Source organism: Sapajus apella, unplaced genomic scaffold (genome assembly GCF_009761245.1).
Source record: "Sapajus apella isolate SASKATOON/1434 unplaced genomic scaffold, GSC_monkey_1.0 scaffold113, whole genome shotgun sequence".
Classification (NCBI taxonomy): Eukaryota; Metazoa; Chordata; class Mammalia; order Primates; family Cebidae; genus Sapajus; species Sapajus apella.
Window position 1 is genome coordinate 1398246 of NW_022437053.1, and position 12370 is coordinate 1410615.

At 48.3% G+C, this 12370-nt stretch overlaps 2 long non-coding RNA genes across 2 annotated transcripts; both read left to right on the top strand.

Moving 5' to 3' along the window:
• Positions 1-2701: 2701 nt before the first annotated feature.
• LOC116537680 lies at positions 2702-4204 on the top strand. Its single transcript, XR_004263258.1, has 2 exons — positions 2702-3602; positions 3680-4204. It is a non-coding gene; the product is annotated as an uncharacterized LOC116537680 (long non-coding RNA).
• Positions 4205-5246: 1042 nt separating this feature from the next.
• On the top strand, positions 5247-11345 carry LOC116537681. Its single transcript, XR_004263259.1, has 2 exons — positions 5247-5756; positions 11009-11345. It is a non-coding gene; the product is annotated as an uncharacterized LOC116537681 (long non-coding RNA).
• Positions 11346-12370: the final 1025 nt, after the last annotated feature.

Consider the following 12370-nt stretch of genomic DNA (forward strand, 5'->3'; position numbering starts at 1 on the left):
CCCCTGCCCCACACCTTAGCACTTCTCTGCTTTGTAGTTCTTGCTTCCCTAGGGAGGAGAGCTTCCCAACAGGCAGTGCAGTGATTTCGTTGAACCCAGAGCTGAGACCTGGCCATTGTGGGCTTCTGAGCTACTGAATCAATGCAAAGAAGGTCGTTACTCTACTGGCTGAGTGACTGAAAGTGTTATCAAGGAAAAATCGAGTTGTTCCTACATAATGGGGGCCAAGAAATGATGTCTGAAATGTAGGGGACTCTCTGGGGTGCCTTTAGTTATCCAAAAATAAGTCAATGGTAGATGATGGCATCCAACGAAAGGACTTGTGAGGGCTCAGAATCTACAGGAATGAAAGTTTGGATCATTCATCAGGTAAAGAATCCCAAAAAGTTGAGATCTGCCTGAGAGCAAAGCCAACTTGGAGTGGCTATGGAAAACAGGAGTTTCGAACATCAGCAGTGCTGGCCAGCTTCGGTTCCTGCAACCGGGGCCTGCAGCAGGGAAGCATATTTGCCTGTCTTCCTTCTTGCTCGGTGTGCATGTATACACACATGTGTATGTACATACATGCATATGTGTGTATACATGCATGTGTGTAGGTGGGTCAGGACACACATGGACTTGCTCTTTCCTTTTGCTTCTAGTTTCTCTCAGTGTTGTCTTGGCAACAGCTCTTCACTTGCTAGCTGCAGTTTGTTTCAATTTTGTTTTTCCCCCCACCTTGGAGAAGGGGCTAAATCACACCCCCTACTGAGACACCAGCAACCCTCCCTGGAGATCTGAGCCTAGCACCGTGAGCCTCCCCCCTCTGGCCTCCTGAGGCACAGGCACCAGCTGGGAAGAGCTCCTTTTTCAAAGGTCTGAGCTCAACGCTGTGGAGCCCTGCCCTCTCTGCCTATGGATTTTAACAACGCGCCCTCTTTGCTTTGCCCCTGACCCTGTGAGGGAGCTGCATCCTGTAGGTTCTCTGCGGACCTGTGTGTCTCCTTTTGGTGTTTTTTAGGCTTGCCATACCTGCTTGACTAGTTGCCCACATTACATTCTCTGTTAAATTAACTGGGGTGACTTCTGTTATTCTAAATAATACTCAGATTCCTTGATTTGTTGGGGAAACCTCAAGAGCCTTTTCTTGAGTCTGTCGTTTTACAGAACAGAAACCTGGGGCTGGCAGGGTGACATGCTTTTCTCAAGGTCAGTTTTGGAGCCAGACTGTCTGTCTCCCAATCCAGGGCTCCAGCACCACCCTATGTAGTCTTCTAGGCACTTTTTAAAGCTTCAAATGCAGGATTTTGCCTTTCATAGGGGATTCTCTGCCTGTCCTGCACAAACTTAGAACAGTTTCCTATTTCCTTGTGTAGAAAAACATTGGAGCCAGAAACGGATGGTTCCATTGGCCTTAACGGGATTCTTTGGGTATGTAGTGGCCATTGCTCCAGCCAATCCCACAGCCCTGCCAGGCATCTTTCCTCTTCTCCCATCTGTGCTAACTCACCCCCCACCTGGAGCCAGATGGACTTGTATGTCACCTTCCCTGACTGTGAGCTCCTCCTGGGCAGGGGCCTTGCCCATTCCTTGGGATGACCATGTGCTCTGATGCTGGGAGCACAGACCCTCATGTCAGACACACCTGAGCTGGAATCCTGGCTTAACGATTTACCTCGTCAAACCTTACTTTTCTTGTCTACCACCCAGAGATTTTGCTATCTCCCACTATGCACAAAATGTGCCACCCCCCATGATGCCTATGCAGTGCATGAGGGCATGAGGCACTGTCATCACCACCTCCATCGCTGTCCCAGTGCATGGCACACAATGGGTTGGGACTGAGTCCTGGGTACACCATACCTGCTTAAGCAGGCCTGCGGCCCTGGACCCCACCCACAGCCTCCTGAGGGGGCACCTTTCTTTTACAGAGGCAGTGCCTCTCCTCCATAAAAGAGCACTCACAGATAAAAATTCACAGCAAAATCATCCTCCTCTTCCTCTTCTTCCTCCCCTATGCTCCCAGCAGCCATCCTCTTGCTTACAGTTGCAATCTCTGGTGAAGACATGTTAAGGATAACCCTATTCAGCTTTTGATATGGTTTGGCTGTTCCCCCACCCAAATCTCATCTTGAATTGTAGCTCCTATTATACTCATGTGTTGTGGGAGGGACCTGGTGGGAGAGAATTGAATCATGGAGGCGGTTTCCCCATACTGTTCTCTTGGTAGTAAGTCTCACGAGATCTGAGAGTTTTATAACGGGTTTCCCCTTTTGCTTGGCTCTCATTCTCTCTTGCCTGCCACCATGTAAGACATGCCTTTCATCTTCTGCCATGAATGTGAGGCCTTCCCAGCCACGCAGAACCGTGAGTCCATTAAATCTCTTTTTCTTTAGAAATTATCCAGTCTCAGGTCTATCAGCAGTGTGACAATGAACTAAATACAGCTTTCATCTAGATAGAAAGTGTCTTGGTCATTTTAAAAAGGAGAGATACTTTCCTCTTATATGAATGAAACTTGGCTGGGATGATGGCTTGTGCCCATAATCCTAGCAGTTTGAGAGGCCAAGGAGGGTGGATCACTTGAGGTCAGGAGTTTGAAACAAACCTGGCCAACATGGTGAACTCTCTCTCTAAAAATACCGAAAAAAAAATTAGCTGGGCATGGTGTGCACCTGTAATCCCACCTACTCATGAGGCTGAGGCAGAACTGCTTGAACCTGGGAGGCGGATGTTGCAGTAAGCCAAGATCATGCTGATGCCTGGGTAACAGAGAGCTTGAAAAAAAGAAACTGGATAACTGAATTTACATCTCATTTGGCTGGGAAAACACTTAAACAAAACTGATATGGATGGATGCTGATATAGTCTTCTTCCTCTTGGCAATAAAGCTTTTCTTAGATGCTATTTTACCAAGAACACAGGAGTCAGTGGGCAAATAATTGGACCAACCAATACTTTATAAACATGTTAATTTTATTGAGTAGGCATCAAAGCGTCTCTCTGTGTCAGTTAATGGAGAGGCTGTCACACAGATTACAGAGCTATTTTTACTGAAATAATCTTTCATAAAAGAAAGAAATTAAATACAATTCTTCTATAAAAAATGCAGTAGTCATTACTGGAAATTTTCCAAAATGAAAGCATGATTTACTACATATTGCAAAAATTGGTTTAGTGCTTTAATACTTTACAAAGTAATATTCCAACCACTGACGACAGCTCTTACAATGGGTTTGTTCTCCAAGAATGGACCAGATTGAAAAGGGAAAGTTGCATTGACTTGGAATGAACAGCTGCAGGTACAAAGGGGTTCTGCACAGCTGGGTCAGAGTAACGTGACTTGTGACCTATTTTTGCCTTAATATTTTCCTTTGCCCACAGTAATTAAAGAAATGGGAGAAATAAAGCAACATATGTCATCAAAAGATCAAAAAAAACAAGAATGGAATATTCACTGACTTCATTAGGCCAAATGCTTGTTGAAAGGAACAAAGCAAATACAGAGTGGGGATGGTCCTTGTTATAATTAACTTCAACAATCCTTAGTTAAAACTAGGCGAAATTCTCAAAGGTGATGGCGAATGGAGTCACTAAGGAGCTTAGTCTTTCTGTGGACCCAGGTAAGCCTGCTCCTCGCACCTAACGGTGCCTGTACTTGTAGGACTAATAGCCCAGAGTTTCCCACCTGGGCGCCCAGGGAAGACAGGCTGCAGCTGAATGGTGACTGGCTCTGTCAGAGGTGAGGCTTGCCTCTGTGTGTACTGGGGCTCGAGGCCACGGCTGATCTCCAACACTGTGCATGGTAAACTTCCTAGTTTTGGTCCTAAGTTAGTGGAGACAAGCGGCCCCACTCCCTGCTGCCAAGTCATCATTCCATATCAGGTGTTTGGATTTCATTCCTGCACGCGGGAAGAATGTGTGCAAAGAGCTGGACAGCCGATAGGGCCTGGGAGACCTCCATGGACGTCTGCCATGGAGAACATTTGCATGGACCAAGGGGGCAGGCTCTTGGGAAGCACACTCTCTCTCCCCAGGTGCTGGCAGGAGCAGGCCACCAGTCTGTTTGAGCAGCAATGAAAGGGACACTGTTTGGCAATTCAAGCACAGGAACGCACATGTGTGGGCCCACTCACTGCCGGCTGGACAGCTGCAGAGGGGGCGTGATGATGGAGACCTTATGCCCCCTCCCACGAGGGACCTGAAAATATGGCATCAAGAGAAATGACAGCAAAACCACTGAAGAGGATTAAAGAGAAGGACAAAGCCTTTAACCAGGCCACAGTAGGACAAAGGTCCCATAAGAAACTTGTAACAGTATTTTGCCAACAACTCTTAGAAGAAAACGCGTTTGGCCAAAGGACCTAGAAGTAAACACCAAGGTTAGGTAGTTGTGAAAATCATCTGGCCAGGGGCAGGAAGGTCTTTGGAGGACCCACGCCTCCCCTGCTATGGGTGGGGCCACCTGCCAGCACTGGAGGGCCACCGTGCTGGGGTCTAGGCCCAAGGAGGTGTGTGTTGTTTGGCTCTGTGGTGTCAAGGCTCTGACCTTCCAGTGCACCCCCTCCAGGGGCCAAGGGGGATACTCAGGGGCCTTGGCTCTCTTGCCCTGCTGCTTCCAAATTTGTCATTGAAGTCGCCCAGCCCTGTGCTGGTTAATGTTTGTGACAAGCTCCTCTTCCTCTCCAGCCTTGCTTTGGTGGCTCTAGGATGAGTCTAATGGTCAGGTGGACTTTCCCTGGGCTGGGCCATCTGCTGCCACCCGTGCTCAACTGGGAAGGACTAGGAGACGGCTAAAGACTGATTACAAAGGATTCTCTGGAATGGTCCATGTCTACAGTGACCTCGTGGAGTGATGACAGGAGCCCGCTACTGTGCACCTGACTACAAGAGCTATCCATAGAAAACTCTTTTTCATCCCAGCTGGTTCCAAAATGCTCCCCTGTGAACAGTGAGCCTCACATCTGTGAGTAGGGGCTAGCAGCAGGGCAGGTGTTCACAGACAAAGAGAAGCTACTGCTGCTGCCTGGTGTATATGCTCAATGATATATCTAGCCATCTTGTACCCACAGGAGCCAGGTCACTGGGTCAACTAAAATTCTCCACAGTTAGGGACAGTAATAGAAACTGGATTTGAGGTGTGCTGTAGCTGGCCTAGAGTTAGAACCTAAGCAACGCCATTTTATACAAGATAAACCTGTTTTTCCAAAAATAAGTTGTAACTGCTGCCCCATTCTCCTTGCAGTAACTGCTGACCTTGGCTTCTGTAAATAAAAACAGCTAGCTTGCTCTGAAAAATGCCCACTATGTAAAGCTGCTTGCCTTTGCTTATCAGTAACTGCCAGAATAAGCTTCTGTAAAGTTGCTTGCCCTGCATCCCCTCACCCTCTTGGTCCTAAAACCAGGATGTGGTTCTTCAGCTTAAAAACCCTGCTTTCCCCAAGCTCGGGGCCACGGGTTGGAGAGATGTGAGTCCTCCGTGGCTGCCAGCAATAAAGACCCTACAATTTGGCATACTTTTGTCTTGGTGTTAATTTTTTATACTCAATCTGATATTGCATTTTGGAGGCTCCAGCGAGATTTTATTTATATTCCTCCATCACCTAGACAAAAGCCCTTAGAACTTCGCCCGGGCAGCCACTCCTGCCTTGGGGATCTCTGGGGGAGGCGCCCCCTACTGATGTTCCAGGGCTCCAGAGTTTGGCCCCGTGACGGACAAGCGACTGCTCAGCCGACATTCACCCCAAATTCCTTCAGGGTCCTGGAAACCTCCAGAGGTAAGTCTGTTCTGGGTCTGAAATCTGAGAACCGGTCCATCTGTATCTGTAGCCTGAGTCAGGGGACCGGATGCAGTCACTGGAACTCTGACCAGGCAACCTCCCAGAGATATCACCCGAGGCTCTGGTATTTCCGTAACCTCTCATTGTGTGGAGGCTGTGGTATTAGTTTTCAGTTGTTTTCCATAACCTCTGTGTGAGTGAGAGAGTGAGTGTGTATATATGTAGTCCCATGGCCAGTAGGCTATGGGGCTTGTGAGGGCCTTCACCCGCGGTTCCATGGGAGCGTCATAAGGCATAACGGTGATTCATCTCAGAACTAAAAATTCTGAGGTGACCAGGCCTGGGGTTTATACGGGTTCACCTTAGCCAAGACGTCCTGAAATATCCCTCCGGGGACATGGCGGGGCAGGCATCAGACTGGTCTCCCATCTGGGGGGCACCCATCCTTTGTCAATCCTGTATGTGGTTCTGTCCTTACTGCAAATTTACCAGTTTTGTTAGACTCCTGTTGGCTGATATACAGTGGTTTAGGCCTGCTTCCCTTGAAGTGAAAAATATTCTACAGTGGGTAACGGACCACTGGCTGCAGGGGACCTTTACTGAATTCATGCCCCTAGAAGTAACTCTGTTCTCCTTCCTTCTCCTGTTCTTTTACTACTACTGAAGGCTCACTTCCTCTGACTCTGCCATGTGGCAAATAGCTTTAGCCCTATCTTTTTGTTTTCTTTCTTATTATAATCATTGTGGCCTGTAGGTTCTCTCAGCCACCCCCTCCAGGACAGGAGTATTTCTGCCTGTGTTGGGTATAATTTCCTTTTCCCTCATCAGCTACCTACTCCTCCCCCAATCTCTTCAGGACACTCCTTCCCTTTTCTAATGTCCAAAGGAAAATTCTGCCTGCTACAAATTGAGTGTCGTTTTTTCTCTGTCCGGGGAAATCAACTCCTAGACAGAAAAGTGCCAACTCTTCTTAGCTGGTTGGGGTGGAAACAAAATAATTGTTCTGTCAAAAGAATATTTAGTGTTACGGCCAGTCCTCTGAAGCCCACCTTATTTAGTTTTTTAGTACCACCCTCACTGCTGGGAGGTGGGGTGTCATGGCTTAATAGGAACAGACTGGCAAATCTCTTGCCAACTCTACGCTGTGGTGGATACAAAATTCACACCCTGTGGACCTCCTAATTCATTTGTTTTGCCATTTTCCAGCTTTCCCAAGGCCACTAGACGCCAGGTGTCATTTAAGAGAAGACCACGCCCAAGTGGTACTAAACCTATACAAGGCCTATTACTGGCCCCTCTGGGGCTTCCTAGAGGAATCCTATCCTCACTCTTGGCTGCTTCCACCTGTTTCCCTGACTCATACAAAAGACAGAGAGAGAGAGAGAAAGTAAAAAGAGGGAGAAACAGAGAGAAAGGAGGGAAAGAGGAATTTAATGTCTTTTAGGGTCCCTGTATCAAGGCGACCAAAAGCAGCAGGGGCAAGAAACTCGCAGCCAGGCAGCAGCTGTGAGTTTAGTTTTAAACTGACAGGAAGAGCATTTATCTTCCTTTCCTCTGCCGGCTGCCAGTCCTGCCTGGCTTTCAGGCAGGCCGCACCACCTCAGGTTGCAAGATTTGCATCCAAAATACAACTTAAGAAAGATTTCTGTTTGCCCTTTCTGCAAGTAGCCTGTTAGCATAGTAGAAAAGGGATAAAGCCTACAACTGCAAGGTTGCTGGTTCTAATCCTCAGTGGAGCCAGTCTTAAAATAAGCCTCTTGGAAAAATTCGGAAGCTGAAAGCTATAGGACTTTGTGTTTAGTATAAGTTGTCTGGCTTAGAATTGGCTTTCTCTACAGCAGAACTTTTCTATCTAAAAATCATAGTTAAACCATTTCCAGGCCCTCAAAAAAAAAAAAAAAAAAAAACCCAAATGGGGTCGTCTAGCTCCTGGCCTTGCACCCCACCTCCAACGTATGATGGCCAACTTCAAGGTTGGGTTTTCAGGCCAATATGGGGTGAAATTAACCCCTGAAAAACTCTGCTTTTTATGTGAACTAGAATGGCCATCTTTTGGAGTTGGGTGGCCTGACACTGGGACCTACAACCCAAAAATTACCCAGGTGGTATGGAAAATGGTCACGGGAATGCCTGGACACCCTGATCAGTTTCCATACATTGACCAATGGTTGGATTTAGTCCAACGACCCCCTCCGTGGCTGAAATGCTGCATAAAACAGGCTGGACTTCAGGTTATGTCAGCCGGCCCAAAAAAGGTCCCTACAGTACCGGCTGTTCTCCCTGCCTCCGCAGAGGATTAAGAGTTACCTCCACCTTACTTTAAATCCTCTGGACAGGGTTCCCGGCACCCCTCTCCAGACAGTACTGGCAGCCAACCCTTACCCTCTGGACAGGGGTCCCAGCTCCCCTCTCCAGACAACACCAGTAGCCAGCCCTTGTCCCCACTCCACACCCATAGTGGGGCTCCACACCTGCCCAGGGTATTACCCCTTCGGGAGGTGCCCCCAGTGGAAAGCGGTAGCCGGGGCCACCCCTTCTTTGTCCACATCCCTTTCTCTAGTGATTTATACAATTAAAAGGCTCAACACCCTCCATTTTCTGAAAAGCCCCAGGCACTCACAGGGCTCCTGGAGTCTGTTTTACAAACTCACCGCCCCACCTGGGGTAACTGTCAACAATTACTGCCAGTACTGTTTACTACAAAAGAGAGGAGCAGAATTAGACAGGAGGCCCATAAGGCCATCATTGGAACAGGGGGAGGCTTGGCAGAGGACCGCCTAGAACAAATTAATAAGATTTTCCCTTCCACCTGACCCCAATGGGACCCAAACACCTTGGTGTAAACAATTTTCACCGGTACCCACTAGAAGGGGTTAGGGGAGCAGCCCGCAAGCCCACTAACCTCTCCAAGGTGGGAACTGTAACTCAGGGTCCGCAAGAGTTGCCAGCTGCCTTCCTTGAGCATCTATAAGACGCTTATCGCACCTACACTCCTATTGACCCTGAGGCTCCAGAAAATCAGCGGGCCATCAATCTGGCTTTCGTTTCCCAGTCAGCCCCAGTTATCAAAAAAAAGTTACAGAGGTTAGAGGGATTCCAGGGAATGAATTTAACCCAATTGCTGGAAATTGCCCAGAAGGTCTTTAACAATAGAAACACTTCAGAAGCTATACAGGATAAAAGAATTACTAAAGCAGTAATAGCAGCTCTTCGGGAAACCTGAGTTATCCCATGGGGAGAGGGAACCTCACAGGGGAGCCTGTGGGATCCCCGGCCCAGGCTAGGACACAACCACTGCGCGTACTGCTGACAAGAAGGTCATGGAGGAGGGAGTTCCCGGAGGGGAGAAGGCGAGAAACGGCACAAGGAAAGCCATCGAGGGCCATTCTCAGTTTAGAAAGCCAGGATTGACGGGGCCAGGGCTCTTATTTATTAAGCCCCCAGGAGCCCAGGGTCACTTTAAAGATTGGGAGCACACCTGTCAGCTTCTTAGTTAACACTGGGGCAGCCCAGTCAGTCCTTACTCCGCCTCTGGGACCACTATCCAGTAGAAGAACAATTATTCAGGGGGCCACAGGAAAAACCACAGCAAGCCCTTGGACCACCAACCTACTCGCTGGTCTAGGGAATGGTACTGTCACCCACTCCTATTTAGTTATTCCAGAGTGTCTGTACCCACTCCTAGGACGGGATTTACTCCACAAACTTCAAGCAAATATTTCTGTGAAAGTCAGGCTTGCCTCTCAATTCCTCCTCCCTTGGCATCAGGGCCACCTCAGCAGATCATCACCTGTGCTCTGTCAAACGAGTATCTCTTGCAGGAAGCTTTATTCTCAAAGGCAGATCAACCACCACCATCAAACCTCCTCCTCCAGTTCCAAGAAAATGTACCTGGAGTGTGGGTTGAAACAAATTCCCCAGGCTTGGCAAGTCACCGTACCCCAGTCGTGGTCCAGCTGTTGGCAACGGCAACTCCAGTCCAGGTACAACAATATCCCATGAGCCAGGATGCCAGACGGGGAATTGCTCCACATATAACCAGAATCCTAAAAGGAGGGATCCTTACTACCTGTAAGTCCCCCTGGAATACCCCCTTACTCCCCATCTTAAAACCAGGCACAAAGGACCATCCGCCTTAAGGGAGGTAAACAAACGAGTGGAAACTGTCCACCCTATGGTTCCAAATCCATACACCCTCCTGAGTCTCTTGGGCCCAGAACACCACCATTACACTGTCTTGGATCTCAAGGATGCATTATTTTGCATCCCACTGGCCCCTGTTAGCCAGCCCATATTTGCTTTTAAAGGGACTGACCCCAATACTGGGGTCTCGGGGCAACTCACTTGGACAAGACTGCCCTAGGGGTTCAAAACTCCCCCACTCTGTTTAATAAGGCACTTAGCCAAGATCTTGCTGCCTTCCGAACTGAGTTCCCAGAGTGTACCCTACTCTAATATGTGGATGACTTACTCTTAGCTATAAAAACCCAGGAGGCCTGTAAAGAAACCAACCAGTCATTATTAAAAACCCTACAAACTTTGGGTTACTGGGTCTCAGCTAAAAAGGCCCAACTCTGCCAACCGAAAGTTACTTACCTAGGCTATATTGTAAGAAAGGGCAACCGGGCACTGGCACCCAGCTGAGTCCAAGCAGTGCTGCAAATACCCATCCCCACCACAAAATGCGAAGTTCGAGAATTCCTTGGGGCAGTAGGGCACTGCAGGTTATGAATTTTAGAATTTGCCGAGATAGCCAAGCCCCTGTATGCCTGCACTGGAGGAAATCAGCCTTTAACTTAGACGGAAATAAAGCAATGGGCTTTTGACAAACTCAAAACTGCCCTAACTATGGCCTCAGCCTTGGCCTTGCCAGACATCTCTAAACCCTTCCGGTTATTTGTGCATAAAAAACAGAGAGTTGCTAAAGGGGTACTCACCCAAACATTAGAACCATAGTCCTGGCCAGTCTACCTTTCAAAAAAACTTAATCCCGTAGCCTCTAGGTGGCCAGCTTGTCTGAGGTCGGTGGCAGCAACAGCCCTGTTAGTCAAGAAGGTGAACAAACTAACCTTGGGGCAAGAGTTAAACTTAGTGGCACCCCACAGGGTGGAGTCACTACTCCGCGGAGCTCCGGGAAAATAAATGTCAAATGCCCACATAGTTCAATATCAGGCCTTACTTTTAGAACAGCCCCGTATAAAATTTTTAAAAGCTACGGTTTTAATCCCTGCCACATTGCTACCTGACAGCAAGCCAGAGGAGCCCATACATGACTGCCAACAGACAATGAATGTCCTCCACGCTGCTCAACTGGACCTCACTGACGTCCCCCTGCAGAACCCAGAGGTGGCACTGTATATGGACGGCAATAATTTCATGGTCAATGGAGTCAGGTATGCCAGGGCAGCTGTAGTCACCCTAGAGCAGGTTATATGGGCCCAGGCTCTTCCACATAAAACCTTGGCCCAAAAGGCAAAACTCATAGCTCTAACAAAGGCCTTGGACTGGGCGGAGGGAAAAACTGTTAACATCTACACGTATAGCCGGTATGCCTTTGCTATGGCTCATGTACATGGAGCCATTTATAAAAAAAAGGGGACTAACCTCAGAGGGAAAAATCATCAAAAACAAAAAAGAAATCCTAGTCCTACTAAAGGGTATATAGAAGCCCAAGGCAGTGGCATTAATACACTGCAAAGGACACCAGAAGGGAAATTCACCAGAAGCAAGGGGAAATAGGGCAGCTTACCTACAAGCCAGACAGGCAACCTTGGGACCAATAAAACCTCTAACGTTTCTTGTAACTCTACCGGCCCCAACCCTGCCCCCCACCCCTACGTACTCACCTGATAAAGAAAACTTTGCTAAAGAACAGGGGGGCACACACAATTCCACAGGACTGTGGACTCTACTGGACACAAGGATTGTGGTCCCCGAGACTCTAGGACGGGCTCTAGTTAAGGACACACACCAGGCCACACACTTAGGACAGACAAAACTAACTGAGCTGCTGAGGGCCAAATACCACATTCTACATCTACACGAATTTGTCAGGGAAACTACAACTCGATGTGATGTACGTGCCAGGGTAAATCCAGGAGGCAGTAGGTCTAGTCAGGCAGGGATAAGACCTAAGGGTACTAGCCCGGGAGAACACTGGGAAGTAAACTTTACTGAAATAAAGCCCCCAGCGTGTGGCTATAAATACCTCCTTGTGTTTGTAGACACCTTCTCTGAATGGGTAGAGGCTTTCCCTACTAGGTCTAAAACCTCACCGGTAGTAGCAAAAAAATTGTTACAGGACCTGGTTCCTCGGTTCATCTTGCCCCTGACTCTGGAATCGGCCCTGCATTTACAGCACAAGTTTCTCAAGCCCTGGCCAAGGCCTTGGGCATATCTTGAAAACTACACTGTGCCTATCACCCCCAGAGTTCAGGGCAGGTTAAGAGAATGAACCGGACCGGAAAGGAGACTCTGACAAAGTTCATCCTAGAGACCGGTAAAAACTGGCTCAGCCTGCTTCCTTTTGTCCTCCTCCATGTCCGATGCACCCCCTACCAAAAAGGCTTCTCTCCCTTTAAATTATGTTTGGAATGCCCCCTCCCTTACTT